Source organism: Zalophus californianus, chromosome 1 (assembly GCF_009762305.2).
Source record: "Zalophus californianus isolate mZalCal1 chromosome 1, mZalCal1.pri.v2, whole genome shotgun sequence".
NCBI lineage: Eukaryota > Metazoa > Chordata > Mammalia > Carnivora > Otariidae > Zalophus > Zalophus californianus.
In genome coordinates this window covers 187,668,741-187,695,524 of record NC_045595.1, presented here as the reverse complement: position 1 = coordinate 187,695,524, position 26,784 = coordinate 187,668,741, and the positions used below count along the sequence as shown (strand labels likewise).

The following is a 26,784-nucleotide window of genomic DNA, read 5'->3' as shown; positions in this document are numbered from 1 at the left end:
ATAGGCTGAGGCTCTAGTTACCTGAGACAATTCATGACAGAATAGGCAGATAGGTCTGTATCCTGTGTAGGGTAGGTCATTTTTGTATAATGGTGACAATGAATTGGAAGCAGATGAACAAAACCTTGGGTTTACCTCAGATCCTAATGATTTGTGGATTCTGGAATAGCAACCACAGGAATGTTCCCTTACATCAGCAAATGTGTTGTTTTTGTTTTGGTCAAGGATACTTCTTTGGGAGCTTAGAAGCTTGAAGCAACTCCAAAAGTCACAGAGAGTCTTGCCATATGGGAAGCCAGAGACAAATCCCGGCTAAGTGCTATTGTTCATTTTCTTTCTTCAAGTTGAAAATTGCTACTATGGATCTTGGAACCAGATAGCACTAATATGCCAAATTTTACCATTAAGCGGCTGATCTATCAATGGGAGTGAATTTACATTACCTGTGTAGAAACATCTTGCAAATCAAAGTGTAGCAACAGCATGTGGGTCTGTGAGATGAAATAGAAGGGCCCAGAATGGTATCAATTTGGGATTAATTTGTTTTATGTACGATGTAGCACAGTTTCTAGTTACATAAGAGGCCCATTCCAGTTTGAAGGTTGTTACGTTTGGGGAAAAGGGAGGGCTCTTCTTAAACTGACTTACCTTCTAAGAGATGTGGTAAGAGAAAGGGAACAGTGAAAGGAGGAAACAAATATGCTCTGTCCTTGTGGAATATTCTGGAGAGGTACAGCAATGTTCTTATGCACCAGCTTCATGAGATATAAAAACTGGTACTAACAAGGCAGAAATACTAGTTTAAAGTGCACGAGATGTGCTAGGTACTAGGCTACATGTTTACATTTGATTCTAATATCAAGCAGTTTGGGGAACCTGAAGCTCAGAGTGGCAGAAAGATTGTGAATGGATTGCAAATATGGGTGTGTCTGGCTTCAAAACCCACTCTACATACTGAGGTGCTGCTGAAATCTGATTGGAATAGCGACCAATGACCTGGATGATTTTTGCAAAAGTCATAGTGTTCTCATATGTAAAACAGTAGATCATCTCTAAAGCTTATTCAGAAAGGTCTAAAAACATGATTGCATTCCCAGGAAATTAAAAGGATTTCACAAGGGCATTGGCAAAATTTCCTCCACCATTTTCAGGCCTAGAAGTAATTTCCCCTAACTTTGTAAAAGCACTCGTTCATGTAACTTCAGCTTATGTAAAGTCCTTTGGGTCTAAATAAATGAGACATATTAACAAGGTATTATTATTTTTTTTCTTTTAGAAAATAGCATAACAAATAACAGAAAAATTGGCAGGAGTAATAACTTTCTTGGTTTTACTCATCCTAGATCGGCTTATTTATTTTCATTTCCGAGAGGTGTAAGGAGCATTGAGCATGGTCCTAATGAAAGTCCTGTCACAAGTGTCACAGCGATTTATTTATTTATTTATTTATTTATTTATTTATTTAGTAAAAGGTTTTATTTATTTGACAGAGAGAGAGATAGTGAGAGCAGGAACACAAGCAGGGGGAGTGGGAGAGGGAGAAGCAGGCTTCCCGCCGAGCAGGGAGCCCGATGTGGGACTCGATCCCAGGACCCTGGAATCATGACCTGAGCCAAAGGCAGACACTTAAGGACTGAGCCACCCGGGCACCCACAGCAATTTAGACCTACACTAAGTCTCCAGTCCAGTTGTAAGTCTCTAACTGATTTGGGCCCTGCCCACCTCTCCAGTTCATCTCCTCCCTCTCAGATTGAGCCACACTGGCCCACTTGCTTTGAACACTCCAGGCTCCATTGCCCCAGGACCTCTCTATTCTCTTTGCCTGTCATGCTCTTCCCATAGATACTTTCATGGCTTATTCCCTCATTTTTTCAGATCTAAACACAAAAGTTTTCTTATCATAGTGGAGTTCTTTGACCACACCAGCTGAAAGAGTGTGTTATATCCGCCCCTACTGGCCTCTCTGTCCTTTTGCTCGGCTCTGTTTTTCTTCATAGCACTTACTTTTATACCGTGTTACACATTTTTTTCCTCCTCTGTCCACCCCACAAACCCCAGACTACAAGCTTCAAGAGGGCAAAGAACATGCTTATCTTATTTTGTCAGGGCACTCCCGACCCCAGGACAATCCTGACCAAGTCAGTGCGCAATAAATGTTGTACATGCTGAATGAATCAGCTGAATGGTGGTAACTAATTTTTGTTTAATAGCTTTTGATCTGAATAAAGCCTCTCATGGGAATTAAAACCCAAGCAAAGGGCTAATCAGATTAATTTTTCCCCTGTCTTTACCTTAAGTAGCAGGCAGAAAATTCCTGGGATAGGGCAACCCAGAAAAGCTAGCATCAATTTAATTAAAGAGGAGCCATTTTAAATAGCAGAGTCATTTTGACCCAGTGTTAATGAGGGAAAACTGACATCGCAGCTGGGGCTCCTCTCCTGGTTGTGTTGCCGCTGCCCTGCAAATGTGGTGGGGGCACGTTCCACTGCACCCAGGCTGCCGCTGCGACAGCAGGTGGTGCCACTTGTTTGGGCAACCAGGGCATCTCCTGCGGGAAGGTCAGCCACACGGTACCATTATTATGAAAATGTGGAGGAGCCTTTTCCTCTACAGCATGTCTTTGGGAGGAGGAATGTGTGAGGATCTGAGAGTCAGAAATTGGGGATAAAACCTGCTTCCTACGATGTCAGTATATAGAGCCACTAAATTTATGAGTGATAAAAAGATTAAGAGGAGAAAGGCAAGGGCAAGGCTGGAAAACATATGCTCCTTCCCATTCCTTACTTATTTGTCCCTGCATGTTCACATAGTTCTGGAGAGAGGGGCTCTTGGGATGCTTCAGTGAGCCTTAGATGCACTCCTAACATACAGGTTTACTCTCCAATTTTAAGAGTGCTGTGAAAAATAGTGTTCATTTATATTAAGGACATTTTATTTCAGAATGGAGTATTTAGCATATGTTATTGAATGCCTAATATATGAGAATCTGTGTATTAGGAACTGAGGCCACAAATCATCATAGAGCATGATTCCTCTTGACAAGGTAAGGTCATGTGAATGATGTTATAAATACTATGTAAGAGATAGGAACAGGGATGGTATGGTCTCCCCAAGGAAAGTGTGTCAATAACCGGGGGAATTGGGGAAGGTCTCAGGTGATATTTGAATTTGAAAGATGAGCAAGAATTTTCTCAGTCAGGAATGTCAGGGAAGGGCATGCTGTTCAGAAGGGACAGCATGTATCAAAAACAATGAATTAGATTTGGTAATGGCAAGAATTTTGGTTTGGCTGGAGCATAGGGTGTGTGTGTGTGTGTGTGTGTGTGTGTGTGTGTCCACTTGAGTGGGTTTATCTGCCACGGTTTGTTCAAGAAAACCTCAACACTCTTTATATTGCTGGTTTCAAATGTTTAATTGAGGGACTTAGACACTTAAACTCATTGGAAGGCCTTGGGGAGATAGACTATCCTAGTATGGAATGATTCTGAAGAGCCCACTCAGAAAGCATTTCAAATCTCATGATCACCTCAGCATCTGCTTGCAATATCAGAAATAATGCTCTCTTTTTCTCTTTACCTTCCAATTCTTGTGTGATACCTATCAATAATAGATTCTAACTCAGAACCACATAGGAGAAGGATATTCTCAGCATCATCTTTGTTCTTAGCTTCTTCAGACCTTAGTGGGGATAGAGTGATGATGAATTAATGGGAGAGAAGCAAGTTCAGTGAGAGACAGGTAAAGTTGGCAGGAGTCTTACTATAAGACTTGCATGATGTAATATGTGCTTGTACTTTATGTTAGAATCATTGGGGAAATTGGTGAATGTCTTAACAGGGAATTAAATGATTAACTGAATTTTAGAAAAAATAATCTGTTACTTCTGTTATCAGAAAACTGAATTTATAAATTTAAAGAGAAAAAATAAGGAATGAAAGAGAAAAACAGATGACGTTTTGGTAATTTTGTAAAATTTGGATTAAAAGAAAAAGAGACAGGAGGCAGAGAGGCTAGTTGCTTCCTCAGCTCTTACTTTCCCTTAACAGCCAAATTTTGGTTCTGGGAACATTAAATTAGCACCTATATGTCACCAGTGTGCTTACAGAAAGAGAAGCACCCTGATAGTTTCCACTTTCATACTTTCTCAATCCTATTCACCTAACTAGAAACAGAAGTTTATCTCTGCAAAGGTCACCCATGATTTCCATTGCAGAGAAGGCTAGCTGTCTACTAAAAATCTGCATTGCCCTTTCATAGTGTAGAAGTTTGCTGTGAAGTAGCTACTCAACCATAGGCTATCCTTCCCAACTCCTTTGCATTTACATGGGACAATATAACTGAATTCTGTTCAATGGAATATGGGTAAAAGTGAAGTATACTACTTCCAGAATGGGTGCATAAAACCCTTCCACACCATCCAGCAAACTCTTTTCTCATCCGCTAGTTGGATGAAACCCTGCCAGATGACCTTGGAAGCCACATAATAAAAAAGGTAGAGTCTCCATGAATTTAGGTCCTAGAACCACCTTTACCCCCATACCACACTGCCGCCACCACCACCAACTGAACCATGTGAGAAGAAGAAAAATATTTCTTCATTAAACCACTGAAAATTTGGAGCTTTTCTGTCACCATAATTAGTAATACTTTTCTTTATGCTACTCTGTAGCAATAAGTACTCTCCCTTTAGTACTTGATGCTGGTAGCCATTTAAATGAGAATGTCTTTGAGGTACTTTAAAAATGCAGATAGAAAACTCAGGATGGTCTGAATATACAGAATTTTGGAGTCATTAGCACATAGGTAGGAGTTGAAATCATGGGCAGGGGTAGGATATTTCAGGAGAAATGGGCAGAATGAGAAAGGAAGGCCAAGGTATGAATCTTGAGGAGAAAAGCAGTAAGGGTATAGGCAGAGAAAAGTGGCAGCAGGAAGTGTGGTAAACTACATTCTTTCCTAGAATTTATGAGAATTCAAAGGAAGGAAGGCTATGTTAAAAGCTGAGTATAAACATTTCACTAGAAAACAGAGAGCAAAAGTAAAATTGCTGTGCAATAAGGAATGAAAAAGTGTAGTGAAGGTAGAAACAGAAATTGCAGCTTAGAATTCTAGAATTGTAGCAGTAAGCGATGGAGACACATGCTTTTAAGGTCAGCAAAATGAGTTCATTCTTTTTTAAATATATATTATTACAGGGCGCCTGGGTGGCTCAGTTGGTTAAGCAACTGCCTTCAGCTCAGGTCATGATCCTGGAGTCCCGGGATCGAGTCCTGCATCGGGCTCCCTGCTCGGCGGGGAGTCTGCTTCTCCCTCTGACCCTCTTCCCTCTTATGCTGTCTATCTTTCATTCTCTCTCTTTCAAATAAATAAAATCTTTAAAATATATATATATATTATTACATATTTTTTATTTTTATTTTTAAAATCTTAATTTCAGTATAGTTAACATAGTGTTATATTAGTTTCAGGTGTACAATACAGTGATTCAACAATTCTATACATTTCTCAGTGCTTATTATGGTAAGAGTACTCTTAATCCCCTTCATCTATTTCACCCATTCCCCACCCACCCACCTTTCCTGTGGTAGCCATGAGTTTATTCTCTATAGTTGAGTCTGTTTCTTGGTTTGTCTCTCCCTCTCTCTCTTTTTTTCCTTTGCTTGTTTCTTAAATTCTACATTTGAGTGAAATCATATGGCATTTGTCTTTCTGTGACTGACTTATTTCACTTAGCATTATACTCTTAGCTCCATCCATGTTGCAAATGGCAAGATTTCATTCTTTTTATGGCTGAGTAATATTCCATTGTGTATCTTTAGCTATGTCTATTCTTTATCCACATATTCTTTATCCATTCATCAATGGATGGAAATGGGCCTCCATATTTTTGCTGCTATAAGTAATGCTGCAATAAACATAGGGGAGTATATACTTTTCGAATTAGTGTTTTTGTATTCTTTGGGTAAATTATCAATAGTGCAATTACTGGAACATATGGTAGTTCTATTTTTTAATTTTTTGGGGAACCTCCATACTGTTTCCACAGTGGCTGTACTAGTTTGCATTCTCACCAACAGCGCACAAGGATTCCCTTTTCTCCATGTCCTCACCAACACTTGTTGTTTCTTGTGTTTTTGACTTTAGCCATTCTGACAGGTGTGAGGTGACATCTCATTGTGGTTTTGATTTACATTTCCCTGATGATGAATGATGTTGAGCATCTTTTCATGTGTCTATTGGCCATCTGTATGTCTTTGGAGAAATATCTGTTCATGTCTTCTGGCCATTTCTTAACTGATTATTTGGGTTTTGGGTGTTGAGTTTAATAGTTCTTCATATATTTTGGATACTAATCCTTTATTGGATATATCACTTCCAAATATCTTCCCATTTAGTAGGTTGTCTTTTAGTTTTATTATTTCCTTTGCTGTACAGAAGCCTTATATTTCAATGTAGTCCCAATAGTTTATTTTTGCTTTTGTTTCCCTTGTCTCAGGAGACATATCTAGAAAAAAATGTTGCTATGGCCAATGTCAGAGAAATTACTGCTTGTGCTCTCTTCTAGGATTTTATGGTTTCATATCTCACATTTAGGTCCTTATTCCATTTTGAGTTTATTTTTGTGTGTGGTGTAAGAAAGTGGTCCAGTGTCATTTTTTGGCATGTAGCTATCCAATTTACTCAATACCATTTGTTGAAGAGACCATCTTTTTTCCCTTTGCATATTCTTGCCTCTTTTGTTGTAGATTAATTGACCATATAATCTTGGGCATATTTCTGGGTTTTCTGTTCTGTTCTATTGATATGTGTCTATTTTTGTGTTAGCACCATATTGTTTTGATTACTACAGTTTTGTAATATAACTTGAAATCTGGAATTGTTATACTTTGGCTTTGTTCTTCTGTTTCAAGATTGCTTTAGCTATTTTGGGTCTTTTGTGGTTTCATCCAAATTTTAGGAATGTTTGTTCCAGTTCTATGAAAAATGCTGTTGGTATTTTGATAGGAATTGCATTAAATCTGTAGATTGCTTTGTGTTGTATGGGCATTTTCACAATACTGGTTCTTCCAATCCACGAACATGAAATATCTTTCCATTTATTTGTATTTTCTTCAATTTCTTTTATCAGCATTTTATAGTTTTCAGAATATAGGCTTTTTTTTTACCACTTTGGTTATGTTTATTCTTTGGTATTTTATTATTTTTGGTCTAATTGTAAATGGGAATGTTTTCTCAATTTTTCTTTCTTGAGCAGATGCATTTTAAATATGAGGATGAGTTAAACAGGTTTGTAAGCTGAAAAGGGAGGGCCAGCGAGAGGGGATTTACTGAAGATAGAAAATCAGGTGGATGTTCAAAAGGCCTTGGAGGACACAATAGAATAGTAAATCCTTGAGGAGAAGGGCTTTGTTTGTCTTGTTTAACACTGTATCCCCAGGCGTAGACTATCCTGGCACTAGAAGGCAGTCAAAAAAACATTTATTGAAGGAATGCATGAAGAGAGGAAGAAGGGAAGGGAGGGGAAGATGAAATCAAGAATACAAATAAAGGTGTTATCTTTGGAAGAAAGGCAAGGCATCCTCTGGGACAGAAGGGAAGGAGGGAAGTCTGGGGAACATGCAGATAATATAGGAGGTGGAGTTTGTGACTGATGATTGCTATTTTCTCTGTGAGGTAGGAGGCTATGCCATCTGTTAAAACATGAGTGGGTGAGTCCAGTTGAGTGATTTAAAGTAGAATGGTAAAGGTTTGTAACAGCTACTGGCATGAATAAATATGGTTATTTACTTGAGTTGAAAATACTGGACAATCCTAACAACACACAAATTGTGAGAATTAATTCATTCATTTGAGATTGTTTAAGGACATGTTTATAGACTATAAACCACTGGACAACTAGATACATTTAATCCTTGATATGATTTGATTTTAAGCTTAAAACCTGAAAATAAATTTGTTTGCAGATCATCCAGAGCAAAGTTGTGTATTACACAATCTCAGACACTATGGTGGTCTTTATGAACCTTTATGTTCTGTCTTAATATCATATTAGTAGCTGTAGCATTGTGCAATGATCACTTTATCATTTGGGTAAAATTATAGAAAAAATAAATTATCCTTAATTCTCTGATTGAGCAAACAAGTCTTAAGTAATGCCTTTTATGAAGAAAACATAAGTGAATAAATTCTATGTGAATACTTAAATTTTATAGACTGACACTGGCTCTGAATATGTAGATTTCATAATATTGAACATCATGAAGACTTCTATGGCAATAAAGAGCTGTTAGTATTTTAATATACTATCAAGGCATATACTTCTGATTAATTACACTTATAGATTCTGGATCTGTATAACCTTGGACATTCCTTCACTCATTCATTCAAGGAATTTTTAGTAAACACAGAGCACTGGGGACGTAGTGAAGACCAGATTGACATGGTTTTCCTGAACTCATGGAGATGAATATATGAATATTTTCATTAGCTTCACCATGAGCTCTTCTCAAATTTTCCCAATGAACCACAGACTCCTACCTCTTCACAATTTTATTGAGTCCATGTTGAATTAGGCTCACCAGTTACTTGCTCATATCTCATTTGCCATGATCATATGTGAGAAGCAGGGATGTGAGCAAGTCCCAATTTCATTTGGTTGGGATATTCTACTTATGTCAAGATTAAAGGCTTCATGTTGCGTGAAAGACTGTGAGAGAAGTGGACAATGGAACCTATGTTTGGTGGGCCAGTAGTAACATTTTAAAATATGAAGGAAACATAAGTGATGATTTAAGTACAATGATCTGCAGTGCATATACACTTTTGGGCTGCTGCCCATTAGGCTGGGGCAATTCAGAGGTTAAGACAGTGTCATTATCTGTGGAAGTCCCTTTGACTATCATTGTATTATGATTTATATTGTGGTGGGTTCTCTCTTTGAGCACAAAAGGTCCTCCAGGGAGATACAATATTAATCTTATCTTTAAGCACATACTTCCACCCCCCAAGTATGGAATGGCTCTGGAAATTTATGCTTCAGATGAAAGTTGAAAGTTTGAATCTGTAATTTTATATTTTTATTAGAGAGTTATGAGTTGAGATTAGGAAATCTTTATTTTATAGTTAGTATGTGACGATCAATATTTCCTACTATAAACAGCCATGTTTACCAATATAATTTAATTTTACAATGATTACTTTTTCTCATTGAACTGTATATATAAATAAAAAACACATTATAGATTAAAAGATTCTTTTATATCTATAAATAAAGTAAGGAAATCCATTTTTGATGAATGCTACAAGTTACTATTTTTAAATAGTAGTGTGGTTAAAAAACACGTAACATGAGATCTACCCTCTTTACAGAATTTTAAGTACAATACAGTGCTGTTCATATTGTATTGTTGGTGTTAAGCACAATGTGGTATGGTGGGTCTCTCAAACTTTTCCATCTGGCAGGACTAAAACTCTAAACCCATCGAACAGCATTTTCCCCTGCCATCAACACCCGGCAGCCACCATTCTACTTTCTGTTTCTGTGAATTTGACTATTTTAGATAGTCAAATATAAGTGACTCCGCTACATATACATGGAATCATGTATTATTTGCCCTTCTGCCACTGGCTTATTTCACTTAGCATAATGTCCTTAAGATTTATCCACGTTGTTGCATATGACAGGATTTCTTTCTATTCTTGTGGCTCAATAATATTCCATTTTATATGTGTACCACGTTTTAAAAACTAATCTGTCAATGTATATTTAGGTTATGTTTACTGCTCGGCTATTATGAATACTGTTGCAATAAACACAGGAGTGCAAATATCTTTTCAGATTCCTTATTTTGGATAATTATCCAGAGGTGGGATTATTGAATCATGTCTTAGTTCTATTCTTAATTTTTTGAGCAACCTCCATACTGTTTTCCATAGCAGCTTACCATTTTACATATTCCCACAAATAATGCATAAGCGTCCAAATTTCTCCATATCCTCACCAACACTGGTTTGTGTGTGTGTGTGTATCTCCTTTGGAGAAATGTCTATTCAAGTTATCTGCTCAGATTATTTTATTGATTGACTGATTGATTTCTGTTGAATTATAGGGATTCCTTATGTGCTTTGGATAGTAACTCCTTATCAGACATATGGTCTGAAAATATATTCTTCCATTCTAAAAGTTGTCTTTTTCACTCTCTTGATTGTTTCCTTTGCTATGCAGAAGCTTTTTAGCTTGATGTAGTCCCATTTATTTTTGTTTTTATTGTCTGTGCTTTGGGTGTCATATTCATAAAATCATTACTAAGATCAATGTCATGAAAAATCTTCACATTTTTTTAAGGAGTTATATTGTTTCAATATAGGTTTATGTTTAAGTCTTCAATCCACTTGGAGTTGATTTTGTGTAGTGTAAGATAAAAGTTCCATTGGTCTGTGTGTCTATTTTTTGCTGGTAGCATACTATTTTAATTACTATTGCTTTGTAGTATAGTTTGAAATCAAAAGGTGATGCCTCCAGCTTTCTTCTTCTTTTTCAGGATTGCTTTAGCTATTCAAGGTCTTTGTAGTTCCATAAATTTTTAGAATTTCTTTTTCTATTTCCGTGGAAAATACCATTGGAATTTTGATAAGGACTGCATTGAATCTATAGAGGATTTTGGATGGTATGGGCATTCTGACATTAAGTCTTTCAATCCATGAACGGGGGGTATCTTTCCATTTGTTTGTGTCTTTCAACAAAGTCTTGTAGTTTTCATTGTAGAGACCTTTCATTTCCTTGGTTAAATTTATTCCTAAGTATTTACTGTTTTTGATGCTTTTATGAATGGGATAGTTTTCTTTATTTCTTTTCAGATGTTTTATTGTTGGTGTATAGAAATGCCACTGATTGCTATATGTTGATTTTATCCTGCAATTTTAATGAATTTCTTGATTAGTTCCAACAGTTTTTTTGCTTGAGCCTTTAGAATTTTCTCTATATAAGTTGATGTCTACAAATAACAACCATTTTACTCCTTCATTTCTTATTTGGATGCCTTTTATTTTATTGTCTTGCCTAACTGCTATAGCTAGGACTTCTAGTACCATGTGGTGAGAGTGGACACCCTTGTGTCCTTCTAGTACCATGTGGTGAGAGTGGACACCCTTGCCTTGTTCCTGATCTTAGAGGCAAAGTTTTCCATCTTTCACCATTGTTTATGATATTTGCTTTGGTTTTGTTGTATATGGCCTTTATTATGTTGAGGTATGTTCCTTCTATATTCAATTTTTCAGGTATAGTTTTTTTTTAATAGTTTGTCATTTAACCTGTATGCCAGAATTAAAAGTGATTTACATACCACCATTCTAGTATTACAATATTCTCTATTTGTCCATATATTTATACTTGCCAGCAGTTTTTCTACTTTTGTATTGCTGTTTAATGCCCTTTTGTTTCAATTTGAAAGACTCCCTTTAGCATTTCTTGTAAGGCAGGTCTAGTGGTGATAAACTTCCATAGATTTTGTTTGTCTGAGAATGTCTTTATCTCTCCTTCGCTTCTAAAGGATAGTTTTGCCAGGTTTAATATTCTTGATGGGTTGTTTTTTCTTTGAGCTCTTTGTATAGTTCATGCCATTTTCTCCCTAGCTTACAAAGTTTCTGCTGGGAAATTCACTTATAGTCTTCTTTTGGTTCTGGTTGCAATTCTGTTGTTTGTATGTGTTGGGTGGGTGGGTGGGTTCTGACACAACACCAAGTAATTCTCCAGACACCAGCAGGGTGTCCAAGAATTCAACTCAGTTTTGACACTATCTGCCTGGAGAGGGCCTCAGATATTACAGGTTAAATTTCAGTCCTTGGGGCGCCCAGGTGGCTCAGTCGTTAAGTGTCTGCCTTTGGCTCAGGTCATGATCCCAAGGTCCTGGGATCGAGCCCCGCATTGGGCTCCCTGCTCGGTGGGAAGCCTGCTTCTCCCTCTCCCACTCCCCCTGCTTGTGTTCCCTCGCTGTGTCTCTCTCTGTCAAATAAATAAATAAAATCTTAAAAAAAAAAAGTTCAGTCCTACTATACCCTCCTCTCCCACCAACTTCAGATGCCAGTCACAAGCCCAGGTTATTACTTGTGCTTTTGACCAGCCAACTATAGATTTCGAGGTTCCAATGAACCCCTTCTTGGGTTTCAGACACCAGTTGCAATCCAGATTGTTACTTGTATTTCTGACTGACTGACTATAAACTAGAGGTTCGCCGACCTCTTCCTCAGGTTCAGTTAGTTTGCTAGAGCAGCTCACAGAACTTAGAGAAACATTTTACTTGTTAGATCACTGGTTTATTATAAAAGGATATAACTCAGGATCAGTCAGATGGAAGAGATGAATAAGACAAAGTACGGGGAAGGGCATGGAGTTTCCATACCCTCTTCAGGTGTACCACTCTCCTCAAATCTCCATATGATCAACAATCAAGCTCTCTGAACCCCATTTTTGGTTTTTTTTTGTGGAGGCTTCATTATAAAGCATGATTGATTAATTCATTGGCCATTGTTGATAGCCTCAACCTCTAGTTCCTCTCCTCTCCCTGGAGGTTGGAGAGTAGAGCTGAAAGATCCAGCCCTCTAATCACATGATTGACTCCACTGGCAACCAACCCATCTTTAGGGATCCAAATTCACATCATTAACATTAACAAAAGATGCCTCTAGGATTTTCATCAGTTAGGAAATTTCAAGAATTTTATGAGCTCTATGCCAGAAATGGAGACAAAGACTAAATATATATTTCTTATTAATTAAAGTATCACAAGTCTTGTGGAGGTTCTTTTGTACAATGAGGAGTCTCTTTTTTCTTTGCTGCTTTCAGAAATCTTTCTTAGTCTTTGACTATTGACAGTTTGATTAAAAATATGCCTTTGGTTGGATTTCTTTGTATTCCTTCTAGTTGGGATCTCTTGGGCTTTTTGGATCTTGATGTCCTTTTCCATTCTAGATTTAGGGTGTTTTCAACCATTATTTGTTTAAATAGCTTTCTGCCATTTCTGTCTTATTCTGGGACTCCCAAAATGGGTATAATTGGTCTCTTTGATAGCATTATATATATCTCATAGATTTTCTTATTTTTCATTCTTTTTTTCCTTTGTTCCTTTGGTTGGATAATTTCAAATGACCAATCTTCAAGTTTGTTTATACTTTCATCTGATTGATGAAATCTGATGTTGAACTCCTCTAGTAAATTTTTCAGTGCAGTTACTCAGTTTTTCAGCTCTAAGATTTTTGTTTGGTTCTTTCAAAATATTTTCTATCTTTGTTGATACTCTTATTCCTTCACTCATTGTTTTCTTGAGCTCATCAAGCATCTTTATGATGCTTATTTTGAATTCCTATTCAGTTAATTCATATAACTCTGTTTCTATAGGTTTGTTTTCTGGAGATTGCTTTTGTTCTTTTGATTGGGCCATGTTTCCTTCTTTCTTCATGTGTTTTGTTACTTTTTATTGGGATTTTTGTGTTTGAAAAAGCAGCCACCTCTCTGTCTTTAAAGGCTGGCCTTGTACTATGTAAGACCTTCACCAATCAGCCCTGCTAGAAATTCTAAAGGCCTCTGAAACCTTTTTGGCAGACAGTACAACTTCTCTGGGCCTATATGTGTAGTTTCTCAATTACTGGTTTCTATTTCAGGAGCCTGTAATCTTTTGTTGCCTTTAATATCTGTCTGTGGAACTGCAGTTCTCTAGTTCTACAGAAGCAAGCTGCCCAACTCTCCCTTGTTCTCAGTGACCACTAGGTATCCAGAGTATACCAGCTCCCTGTTAGTACCTGTGTTAGATACCAGTCCCCCAGGGGGCCCACTGAAAAGCCAGAGCCCTGGACACTCTACTCTCTTCCTGCCCTCTTGAGGTAGTAGCATGTGTACCTTCTCTTGATCATGCTGAATTGTATTAACCATAGCAAGCCTCCTATCTTTTTCCTATATTCTGAGCAATCTCCAGACATCCAAACTATGTTGGTTCTGTCATTGCTCCAAATGAAGTAAGACAGAAACCACTCCCTTGGGCAGTCTTTTAATGAACTGGAATGCCAGACACACGTTTCACTCCTCTCCCTCCCTTCTAAGGGAGAATTTTCAGGTTATGCTGCTTCTGCCAATGGTGCTGAACTATGCTGGCTGCAACAAGTCACCCACTGCTTTTCTTTGTTTTCAGAAGTCCCCAGGCATGCAAAGTGTACTGGTTTTGTCAGTTCTTCAAGTGAGGTGAGACAGAAACCAGTTCCTCAGGCAGCTCTCCAAAAAGCCAGAACATTGGAGGGATGCTCCACTCTTCACTTTCCCTTTAAAGGAATGGTGACAGGCTGAGGTGTTCTCTCCTAGTATTGGCTTGGGAGACAGGCTGATGCAGGTAAAGTGGAATTACTCTTCTTACCTGTTTCAAAGCAGCTGTCCTCAGCTTTATTCTCACCTGGGGACTTGAGACTTCTTAATTGAATTCAGAATTCTCACAAAGATATATTGGTCCACATATCATTGTTAAATCAGTGTTTTTGTGAGTAAACAAGGGTTGGGTCACCTTGTTAACATTAGTCCTATTACATATTATTTTGAAATGTTTCAGTATGTTAAATGTGTCAGTATGTTAATAATTAACTTTAGTCCGATCACATGTCATCAATAAACTATCCATCAATGAGACTCTTACTTGAAAACATGTGGCTAGCCATTGGCATCAAAAGGTCAAGGACCTTCTCCTGGAAAAACAATACTTTATTACTGATTATCAGTTTCTAGCTTTGCAGTCTCTCACTGTGAAAGTCTTGTTTGCATTGAAATACAGTTCATAAATAGGATATTAGGAGGTAAACACTCTGGGTTCTTCATGTGGAAGCTTTAATCCCACCAATTTGGACTCACTACTCATTGTTCTGAAGCATCCCTTACCCAGAAGAAGATGGTTGGAGATTGAGATAATGGGGAAGACATATTCTGGAGGGAGGAATTTTACTTAAGGATGGTGTAGATAAGATTTCAGCAACATATTTCCAAACCCTCTTAAATGTGCAACATGGGATTTTTGTCATAATTTTAGTGGAAAAAATTTGATTTTACATCCAGATAGTAAGTATAGGAGAGAATTTTAAAGTTAATTTTTACTTCTTTCTCCTTTGCTCTGCTTCCCCTGGTAGTCTCTATATTTATTTTCCTTCATACATATTAGCCTACTTGTTGCCATCTCTTCCTTTTGAATGTTTTTATGCATTTTATATTGTCCCTTGTAGACTGTCATGCATGCTCACTAATTCTACTCATTAATTCTAATTTATCTTATTTCTTCAATGACCAGTGTGTGTTCTTTTTCTCCTTTATCTGGCCCTCCCTTTCTTCTCTTTGGAATAATTACTTAATGCTTACAAGGAATGCCTTGAATGCTAAATCTATAATTCAGACAACTGATTTTTAAACAGAATCCAAAGGTTGCATTTGAGGCTGGCCCAAGTATGTATCAGCCATATGCCACTGAAATAATCTATTGTTTATCACTGTTTTATTGTGTTCTTATACAGTGTATACTGCTTGGGTGTGATCTGGCACTGTTAGCTTATCCACTTCAAAATTAATCAAGCCAGCTGGAGGAGTGTAATTTAGAGGAGTAGCACATGGGTTTGTAAATGCTGACATCTTGAATGTGCTCTGAGGGTGTCTCTGATGTTTTTTCTACCCTAGTTTCACCCAAATAAACCGTGAAAATGAAAACACATACCCACACTCACTCATCTATATATGTACAAAAATCTTTGTATTGTTCAGGTTTCACTGAAATATCAAGAAAATGAAAACAATAGTATGTGAATTTCCTTTAAATCAAAGCAAGTCTGTGGCATTTATAAATATTTAAGTATGGTGTGGTATCTAACTAATGTCTTGATGTTTATTTCCAGTATGCTTTTCCATAGTTTTTTCATTTTATTATCAAATATTTTATTTATTCAGTTCCCTCCCTTCTTTCCTTTATCCCTTTCTTCCCTTCCTTTCTTCCTTCCATCTTCTCTTCTCTTCAACAACTACCTATGGATCCTTACCTATGAGCCAGAGAGTTCACTGATGAATAAAATTGTTATGGAGATATTTATAATATATACAAACACATAAATAGTGAAAAAGATATGATTTTCAATAGTGGTAAGTTTTATAAAGAAAAGTCATAATTATATAATAGAGATAGATGGGTGAGGGTGGGGTGACTATTTTCCTATAGAAAGCCAAGTAAGACATCGCCAAGGAAGTGCATTTGAGTTGCCACTTAAATGACAAGAAATAGCCAACCACAGGAGGACCTGGGCTCACTGTTCTAGACTGATAGATAGCAAATTTGAGCTTTTCAGAATTTAAGGAATATAAAGCAGGCCAGGAACAGTGAATGAGGGGGACAGTGGAAAGATTAGTTCAGAGAGGTGAGCAGGGTTTGGTTGTTTTTTTTTTTAAGATTTTATTTATTTATTTGACAGAGAGAGACACAGTGAGAGAGGGAACACAAGCAGGGGAAGTGGGAGGGGGAGAAGCGGGCTTCCCACCGAGCAGGGATCCCTATGCGGGGCTTGATCCCAGGACCCTGGGATCATGACCTAAGCCGAAGGCAGGTGCTTAATGACTGAGCCACCCAGGCGCCCCAGTAAGCAGGGTTCTGTTCATGACAGCTGATGAAGGTTTGAGGAATCGGTTAGATTTTATTCCAGTTGTAACAAGAAACTATTGGAGTTTTAAGCAAGGATGTGATATGGTTTGATATATGTTTTTAAAAGATCGCTATGGCTTCCACATAGCAAGTAAGGGAGGTAAAGAATGAAAACAAGAACTAGGAAATTCAAGCACAAATATATTAAAATGTTTGTCCTAGAATACAAAGAGAACCATAGAATTAGAACCCTTGTCTGCTGACTTAAAGTACAATCCTTTTTATTGTTTTATTAAATCAAAGGTATACCTATAAGTCATCATTTTTATTTATTTTTCTATCATTTTGTCCTCCAGACACAATCTTCCTTCCTATCTTCTCAGGTTATCCTAGGAATTATTAATTATCTTTTAATTTATTCTTCTAAGGGCTCTACTTCGCTATGTTATAGAAGAAGTATGTTTTACTGTTTTTATTAAGGTATCCCCTTTAGTGAGGATATGCTTAGTGCATATGCTGTCCGTTTAATTAAATGTAAAAATATGATTCTAGGATAAAACTGAACAGATTAATACCTTCCCTGTTGAGAGAAGACACTGGGAAATAGGATAGTTGTGAAAGAAAACCAATTCTTAGTGCTTACAAGTGCTTTTCATAAATGGTTTCTACTGGTTCTATTTAATTTTCTAGGGAAAAATGATTACTTTTGTAAAATAACTCTTGTCTAGAGAAATTTTGGTGTATGTATGAGATAATTCATGCACAGTTTAAAAAGGTCGAAGTTTTAGCTGAAGATTGGACTATGTAGCCATCTTAATGTAAAGTTGAACAGAATAAAACTGCTGTAAATCTCATTTATTATTTTTTCCATTATCTTGTTTATTCATTAATTTCTTCATTCAGCAAATCTTTATGGAGTAATTTGTATGTTAAGGGATGGATGTTCTCACATATCTTTGACTTCTGAAGTGCTAATCTTTCTTGGTTTGTCCATTTCTTATTCCTTGGGTTAATATACTTCCCAGACTTCTTTATGTGTTCTAGCAATTTAGTTATGGTGTCCTTGCATATTTCTCCCAGATTGAGCATTTCAGTCGTTTCTCCCCTATTAATTGCTTCCTATGCTTCCCTGGCTCCTTAATTGCCACACTCTTCTTCCTTAGTTGCAGCCACTTTATCTTGCTTGCACATTCTAACTTACCCCATTCTCTGGAACTTGACCTGTCCTGTGCTGTTTGCTGGTATTTAAGGAATTTTTCCTGGGTAATTTGCAAGATACAGCATCAAAAGTCAACCTTACTGCTAATCGTATTTGTGGTTTCTGATTTGCTTCTGATTTCTAATGATTTTGCATTTTCTTTTTCCACTGACCAGTTCTCTACTTGAAATCCTGATTTTCTCCCAAGTAAGAACATTTTAGTATGCCTTGAACCATAATTCTGTATCTGGGCCAGACTCTTCTGTCTAGTCTCTGCACATTGCTTACTTTGGACACTTCTGTGTCTGTTTGCTTTGCCTCATAAGATAAGACCTTAGGTGGTGGGACATTACCTCCTGCCTACATTAACCAAGAGAGATTCTAAGGTCTTTTCAGACTGCCTCTCCTCCTCAAAGGAACTCACTACAACCTATTTTCCCAGTCCCCCACAATACATATACTGACATCTCTAAGGTCACAAATAGCTTTCTGTTTGGTATATCCAGTGGGCATTCAATAGAGGTCGCCATCTGTTTTGATCCTTGGTACACTTGTCTTCTCTAACCCAGGTTTTTGCTGGTTCTCACATCTCTTCTCTGCTTCCTTCATGGTTTCTTCCACATGACTCATCCTTTAAAATGTTAGTTTTTCTCAGTGTTCTGTCCTTGATCATTTGTCATTTTAAAAACTCGGTGGGCAATCTTGTCCACTCTTATTTCAATAGCCATATCCCCCAGGCTTAATCCTATGCTCTGGACTCATATATCCATCTTTCTCTCAACCATTCATCATTACCTCGATCCTAATATCTTGAAATCTGCATATGTCATCTTCTCTCAAAATTGTTCCTCTTCCTAAACTTTCTGTTTAATCATCTTTCTTTTCCACAGTTCCATATCTATCCAGCCGTAAGTTCTGATAATTTTAATGCCTAAGTATTTCTTGACATTCTCTGCTCCTTCCCCTTTTGTCTCCTCTACCTCAATTCTGGCTAGACAATCACAAGAGTGTCCTTATTGATCTACCTGCCTCTAGTTTTGTCATCTTCAAGTCCATCCTTTATAGAACTGCCAGAGAGATCTATTGCAGATGTCAATAACAGTAACTCATGCTGCTACAGACCTTTTTACAACTTCCCATTATCTACAGACTAAATTTCAAACTCCTTTGACAGTATATACAATCATCCATGATCTTACTTAACCAGTTTCATCTCTTACCATCCACGGCCTAGAACTCTGGCTTATAACACTGAACTACTTGTAGTTTTTTGCAGGTTTTGCGTATTGGTACCACTTGGTCCTGTAGTCCTGTTTACCTTCTTCTGCCTGGCTGTTCTCCCCCCCCTCACCTCCCCTCATTACCAGTCATTTATGGTTCATCTTCTTCAGCTTAATATTATTTTCTCTATTTCTTCTAGAACGACTACTCTAACACTGGTATTCCTGTCTGAACTTCCTTTGCCATGGTGAGTTAGATGTCCTTCAGCTATGCTCCAAGGTACTTTATATATATGTCATATATATGTTGTCTTAATTATCTGTTCATGTGTCATAACTTCTTTTGCATTTCCAGTGGTACTTGGACTACTACTAATCACAAATTCAGTTCAGTAAACATTTGTGGGTTATTTGATTTTCAAGTAAGTTTATTTCAGTGAGGAAGCAAGATGAATGCTGTTAGTCTCTTGGTACTTATTTTTCTCATTCTTAAGCATTTTACTAAATATTTTTGGAATCGTTATATTGGGAAATTTATTTTCTATGTGGAAGAGGCAGTTTAAAAAAACTTACGTAAAACTGAAATATTCCAAATAATATAAATCTTGTTTCTTTTTTAAACCCATTTTCCTCCTGCTAAAAATATTCATCATAGAAGATAACTGGTCTTCTTTCTGACAGTTATTTTAATTTCAAAGGAATCAAAAAGATATACCTTTTCTTGAAAAGCTTGTGTTTATTTTTAATTATACTGTCAACTCATTGTATGATTTTGGATGACTTGCTTAATGTTTCAATTTCTTTTCTGTTAAATCCTAATATCTCCTAATAATTATTACAATTAACAGGATGACCAACATAGAAATTGTGCTATTAAAGCTATTTTTAGTAGTGTAGCATGATTAATATATACAATGTCCATTTAACCCCTTAATTTTTTAATGTGATGCTATTTATTTATTAAATACCATTTGCTAGGCACTGCTCTCAGATGCTTTATGTTTAACACATTTAATCTCATGTTAGCTGGTGAAGTATTATTATCTTTATTTTACAAATGAGCTAACTCAGATATGCAGTCATCAAGTTACTTGGTCAAACATACCTCTTTTGAACTGAATTGTGTCTCCCACCCCCCAAATTAATGTGCTGATGCTTTAACCTCAGTGTAAAGGTATTTTGAGATTAGGACATAAATAAGGCTAAATGAGGTCATAAGGTCAGGGCCCTTATCCAATAGGACTGGGGTCCTTGTAAGAAGAGGAAGAAACACCTGGGGATGTGTGCATACAGAAAGAAGGCCAGTGAGGACACAGCAAGAAGACAGCCATCTACAAACCAGAGAGAGAGAGATCTCACCAGAAACCAATTCTGCCTGCAGCATGATTATAGACTTCCAGCCTCTAGAACTATTAGAAAAGAAATTTCTGGTGTTTAAGCCACCCAGCATATCCTGTGGTATTCTCCTATGGCAGCACTAACAGGTTAATATAATACCCGGCTAGCAAATAGCAGAGTGGAATTAAACCCATTCAGGATGGCTTCAGAGCACATTCTCAGCTATTATACTGCCTTACAAAATTGCCATGGCATTTCAAGTTCAAATAAAGAAAGTTTATAGTGGTTATATGTAAATAAATTTAGTTGTTTATTTTCATATTTCTATTTCATAGGCATATTTTCTTTTCAATAATTATTTAATGTTTCCTGGAAAGCAATTTTGTACTATTACTAAATTCTTTAAAAAAAAAAATCCTTACCCTCTGTAAGAATCTTTATACCCTTTGATCTTACTTCTACAATTAAATCCTTAATAAGTAATCAAAAAGTTTGAAAAAAGTAACAGTGGATATCCTAGAAATACAAAGTATTATAAGAGAATACTATAAAAAATTAGATTCTAACAAACTGGACAATAAGGAAGAAATGGATACACTCCTAGAAACATATAATCTTTCAAAACTGGATCAGGAAAACATAGAAAATCTAAACAGACCAATTACTGGTAATGAAATTGAAGAAGTAATCAAAACACTCCCAACAAACAAAAGTCTAGGACCAGATAGATTCACAGGTGAATTCTACCAAACATTTAAGGAAGAGTTAATACCTATTCTTCTCAAGCTACTGCACAAAATAGAAGAGGAAAAACTTCCAGATACATTCTACAAGGCCAGCATTACTCTGACATCAAAATCAGACAGACACTACAAGAAAAGAAAGTACAGGCCAGTATCCCTGATGAACATAGATGCAAAAATCATCAACAAAATATTATCAAACCATCAAACATCATCAAATTATCAAACTAAATATTATCAATACATTAAAAGATATATGATTAACTGGGATTTATTCTGGGGATGCAGGGATAGTTCAATATGCACAAATCAATCAGCATGATACACCACATCAACAAAACAAAGGATAGAAATCATATGATCATCTCAAGAGATGGAGAAAAGTCATTTGACAACATTCAATATCCATTCATGATGAAAACTTTCAACAAACTAGGTTTAAAGAGAACATACTTGAATACAATGAAGGCCATATATGAAAAACTCACAGCTAACATTATACTCAATGGTGAAAAACTGAGAGCTTTTCCTCTAATATCAGGAAGACAAGGATGTACACTTGTACCACTTTTATTCAGCATAGTACTGGAAGTCCTAGGCACAGCAATCAGACAAGAAAAAGAAATAAAAGGCATCCAAATTGGTAAGGAAGAAGTTAAACGGTCACTGTTCATAGATGACATACTATATATAGAGAACTCTAAAGACACCAAAAAACTACTAGAAGTAATAAATGAATTCAGTAATACACAGAAATCAGTTGCATTTCCATACATTAATAACAAAGTAGCAGAAAGAGAAATTAAGAAAACAATTCTCTTTACATTTGTACCAAAAAGAATAAAATACCAAGAAATAAACTTAACCAAGGAGGTGAAAGACCTGTATTCTGAAAATTGTAAGACATTGATGAAAGAAATGGAAGATGACACAAATAAATGGAAAGATATTCTGTGCTCGTGGTTTGGAAAATTAATATTATTAAGATGCCCATACCACACAAAGCAATATATAGATTCAATGCAATTCTTGTCAAAATACCAATAATATTTTTCTTTTTTTCCCCCAATAACATTTTCCACAGAACTGAAGCAAATAATACTAAAATTTGTATGGAACCACAAAAGTTCTTGAATAACCAGGGCAATTTTGAGAAAGAAGAGCAAAGCTGGAGGTATCACAATCCCAATTTTAAGATATACTACAAAGCCGTAGTAACCAAACCAAAATGGTACTGGCACAAAAATAGACACACAGATCAATGGAACAGAATAGGGAGCTAGAAATACACCCATGCTTATACAGTTGATTAATCTGTGACAAAGGAGACAAGCACATACAATGGGGAGAGGATAGTCTCTTCAATAAATGATGCTGAGAAAACTGGACAGCTACATAAAAAAAAAATGAAACTGGACCACTTTCTTACACCTAACACAAAAGTAAACTCACAATGAATTAAAGACCTAAATGTGAAACATGAAATGATAAAACTTCTACAAGAGAACATAGGCAGTAACTTCTTTGACATTGGCCATAGCAACATTTTTCTAGACATGTCTTCTCAGACAGGGAAACAAAAACAATAATAAACTATTGGGACTTCACCAAAATAAAAAGCTTTTGCACAGCAAAGGAAGCCATCAACAAAATGAAAAGGCAATCCTAGTGAATGGGAGAAGATATTTGCAGATGACACATCTGTCAAGAGGTTAATATCCAAAGTATCTAAGGAACTTATACCAAACTCAACACCAAAAAAACAAATAATCTGATTGAAAATGGGCGAAGGATCTGCATAGATATTTTTCCAAAGAAGACATACAAATGGCCAACAGACACATGAGAAGATGCTCAACATCACTAATCATTAGGGAAATAAGAATCAAAACTATGAGATATCACCTTTAGCCGTCCAAATGGCTAGAATCAGAAAGACAAGAAATGACAAGTGTTGGTGAGGATGTGGAGAAAAAGGAACCCTCATGCACTGTTGGTGAGAATATAAATTGAGATAGCCAGTGTGCAAACATGGAGGTCCTCAAAAATTAAAAATAGAAGTATCATATGATCTAGTAATTTTACTACTGGATACTTACCCAAAGAAAATACAAACAGTAATTTGAAAAGACGTATGTACCTTATGTTTATGGCAACATTATTTCCAATAGCCAAGATAAGGAAGTAACCTATGTCCATTGATAGATTAATGGATAAAGAAGATGTGGTATATATATAGATAGATAGATACCACAAAAATAGATATTGTATGATATTATTATATATAATATACAATAATATAACATATTGTAATGATAGGTAATTATATATATAATATAATATTAGTCATAAAATGGGTGAGATCTTGCCATTTGTGACAACATGGATGGACCTAGAGGGTAATATGCTAAGTGAAATAAGTCAGACCATGAAAGACCAATACCATATGATTTCATTTATATGTGGAATCTAAAACACAAAACAAATTAATAAAAAACACAAACAGACACTTAAATACAGAGACCAAACTGATGGTTGCCAAAGGGGAGAAAGGTGGGGAGATGGGCAAAAATGGGTGAAGGGGAATGGGTTATACTTATGGAATGAATAAGTCATGGAGATGAAAAGTACAGCATAGGGAATATAGTCAATGGTTTTGTAATAGCATTGCATGGTGACAGATGGTAGGTACACTTGTGGTGAGCATAACATTACATATAGACTTGTCAAATCACTATATTGTACACCTGAAACTAATGTAACATTGTTTATCAACTATACTTCAATAAAAGAGTTTGAAAAATAGTATTTAATTATCTAAATAGTTAAATTGTTATGCAATGAATATACTGTAACTATTAAAAACCATTTTTGGAGACTGTTTTCTGATATGAGAAATGCTTAGAATTTTGTATTTAAAAGGTTGCAATATTGTATATATAGAATCATCCTAATTTTGTTAAATTAGCCATGTACATATATGTAAATATATGTACCTACACATACTATGTTTATGTGTGTATGCATGTATCCATATATCCATACACAGATACATGATAAAAAGAATAACAGGAAATATATTAACAGTTGTTTTCTCTGGTGGTGATTTATGGGTGAATTTTATTTTTCTTCTTTATATTCATATATATATATATTTTACATATTTTTGTATTTCTCATTGAATATAAAGTAGCATGCTTATATAGTTTATTTCTAACTAGAAAAAAAAATCCCAAGTCACATTATTTGAAAAATTTATTAGCAAGTTCAGTGGCTTTTCTGAGTAAATTTTGCATTCCTCCAATTATACTACACAGTTTATTGTCAAACAGCATCAGGCTACTCTACGTACTTAAGTTCTGGAACACTGATAGTTCCTTATTATTACCAGTTAATGTTGTTTTTAAAACTAAACTCAAGGGGGCACTTCTGTGTTACTTTCTTCCTAAAACTGTGCAGACTACAGGTGGCAGAATCAGTGTTATCTACTTGGAAGGCCCTCTGTTACCCAGAAATCCTAGCTGCCATGATGCTAATGATGACCAAGAGTGATTTAAATGATGGATGCCTATGAAGCCCTATTTTTCCTTGTTCTCTCTGAGTGTGATGGTATTAGCCATTTAGCATCTTAATACCTGCTGACTCACTTGGAAAAGCATGCAACTCTTGATCTCAGGGTTGTGAGTTTGAGCCCCACATGCGGTGTAGAGATTACCTAAATAAATAAAACTTAAAAAAATAACAGCTTAATAAGCCAAATAACTAATTATTTGAATATTTGGGTTAAATTTGGCTATTTGGATAAAGTATCTATGAAGAAGAACAAATACATTGCATTTAAGAGTTTAAAAATACTATTTTTATGGTTCTGAACCCTAGAAAACAAGTTCTATACAGCTTTTTAAATGTGGACTCTTTAGGGACAATAGAAAAATATTGTCCCTAAAATAAAAATATAAAAATATCTCACTCCTTGCTTCTTCTGTATGGTATGTATATAAGCAAGTATATACTTTATAAAAATTTTGTAGTTCTATGTATTACTTAAAGAAACTTACCCTTTGGCCCTGCTCACCTCCAGCATTCTAAATTCACAAACTCAATGCTACTTTATTTTTAAAAATTCTAGAGCACTGTAAAAAGAGAATATGAAAGCAAAAGATAAAAACAATAATATAAAGAAATAGGGAAGGAAATGAAAATAGGTTGGAGAGAAAATGGGGTGTTGGTGTGGTATGTGTAAGAGTAATCATTAAGAATCTAACTCTAAAATTACACGATTCAGTGTAATATGTACAGGTGATTGGAAATATCACATATCTTGCATTAGCCAGGAAAATTCAATATGGTTGTGGAGTCAGTTTTTCTTTCTTCCTTTTCCTCCCAGTAGATACATATATCTGTAGAGTTTATATTGGAAGAGAAAGAAAAAGGGAGAGAGAAAAATTCATCCACATTTTAATACTCTTTGTTTCTAAGTATTCTAATGAAGACTCTTATAATTAAGTAAAAAAAAAAGAGAGATCATCTAACCATTTCACAGCTCAGTTATAGAAATGGGTTTTCTTCCTAAATTAATTGACTAGAGAGAACACATTCAAGAAAAGCATAATGTATCAAATCTCTTCACGACAACCTCAGGTTAACTGCATGGTTTTGAGCTTTTTGGAAACTTGTCAAAATAAATAAATTGCTACGTATCACATTATCAATTGGAAAAATCAACCATTAAGGAGTTGCCCCTTTGAAGTGAATTTTCAGATAAAAACAAGTGATTAAAATAGAAAAGGTTAGGAGAGAGAAATGTTGAACCTGTTTGTACTCTGTTTCTTCAAATTTCTTTCATTCAGTCGTTCAGTATATTTACTTGAGTGTTTATTAGTTATTAATCACCTTTTATTCTATATTTTGTTTACTTCATTACTTCAAATATTGGAGGTAGGATGTGCTGGTTGGATTTAAGAGGATTTAAGTATGGGATCTGGATAAAGCATTTATTAACTTACCAAATATAGCTCACTCAGTATACAGTGAAAACAGTATACAATAAAATATTTCAATCAGTGAAAGTGACTTAGATTAGCAGAGGTTGGGGAAAGAACACATATGGAATTATTGTATAAAAATTATATAATCAAATCAAGCATTTTTCCTATGGAATATCTGTTAAGACATAGGGATACTTTTACTATATGGAATTATTCTTTGCAATGGGAATTTGAAGGAGGTTTTAACTGGAACACAAGAAGAAAGGTAGCAGAAACTTCCAGTAAGTTGGAACTAATAAGAGTAACTTTTGTTTACAAAATGAGTTCACACTCATGTTCTCAACAACACTATGAGATAGGCAATAAGAAAGCTAAACCAGAGATTTTAATTAGGGGGAGCAGCATGGGGTAACTCAGTGGTTTTTAAATTGTATTCTAGATCAGTGCTTCTCAAGTTTATTATGCACACACACCACCTAGGGATCTCCTCACGTGGTAGATTCTATCAGTTAGCCTGGCGTGGGGCCTGAGATTCTTCACTGCTGCTATGCTCCCAGGGGATGCTGATGACCACTTTGAGGAGGGGCTTTGAAGGTTCTAGGACTGAGTTGTTAGCGCTCTGGGGCTGGGAAGGAAGAGGTCCAATGGGGGATC

At 36.0% G+C, this 26,784-nt stretch overlaps 1 protein-coding gene across 1 annotated transcript in view; it reads left to right on the top strand.

Annotated features, from left to right (window-relative positions):
• Positions 1-19,284: 19,284 nt before the first annotated feature.
• The window catches only part of LOC113918698 (putative uncharacterized protein ENSP00000383407), a 111,606-nt gene continuing 104,106 nt past the window's right edge, over positions 19,285-26,784 (top strand). The window contains exon 1 of the mRNA XM_027587395.1: positions 19,285-19,341. The gene's annotated coding sequence lies outside the window, so the exon portion shown is untranslated. The remainder of the gene's footprint in view (positions 19,342-26,784) is intronic.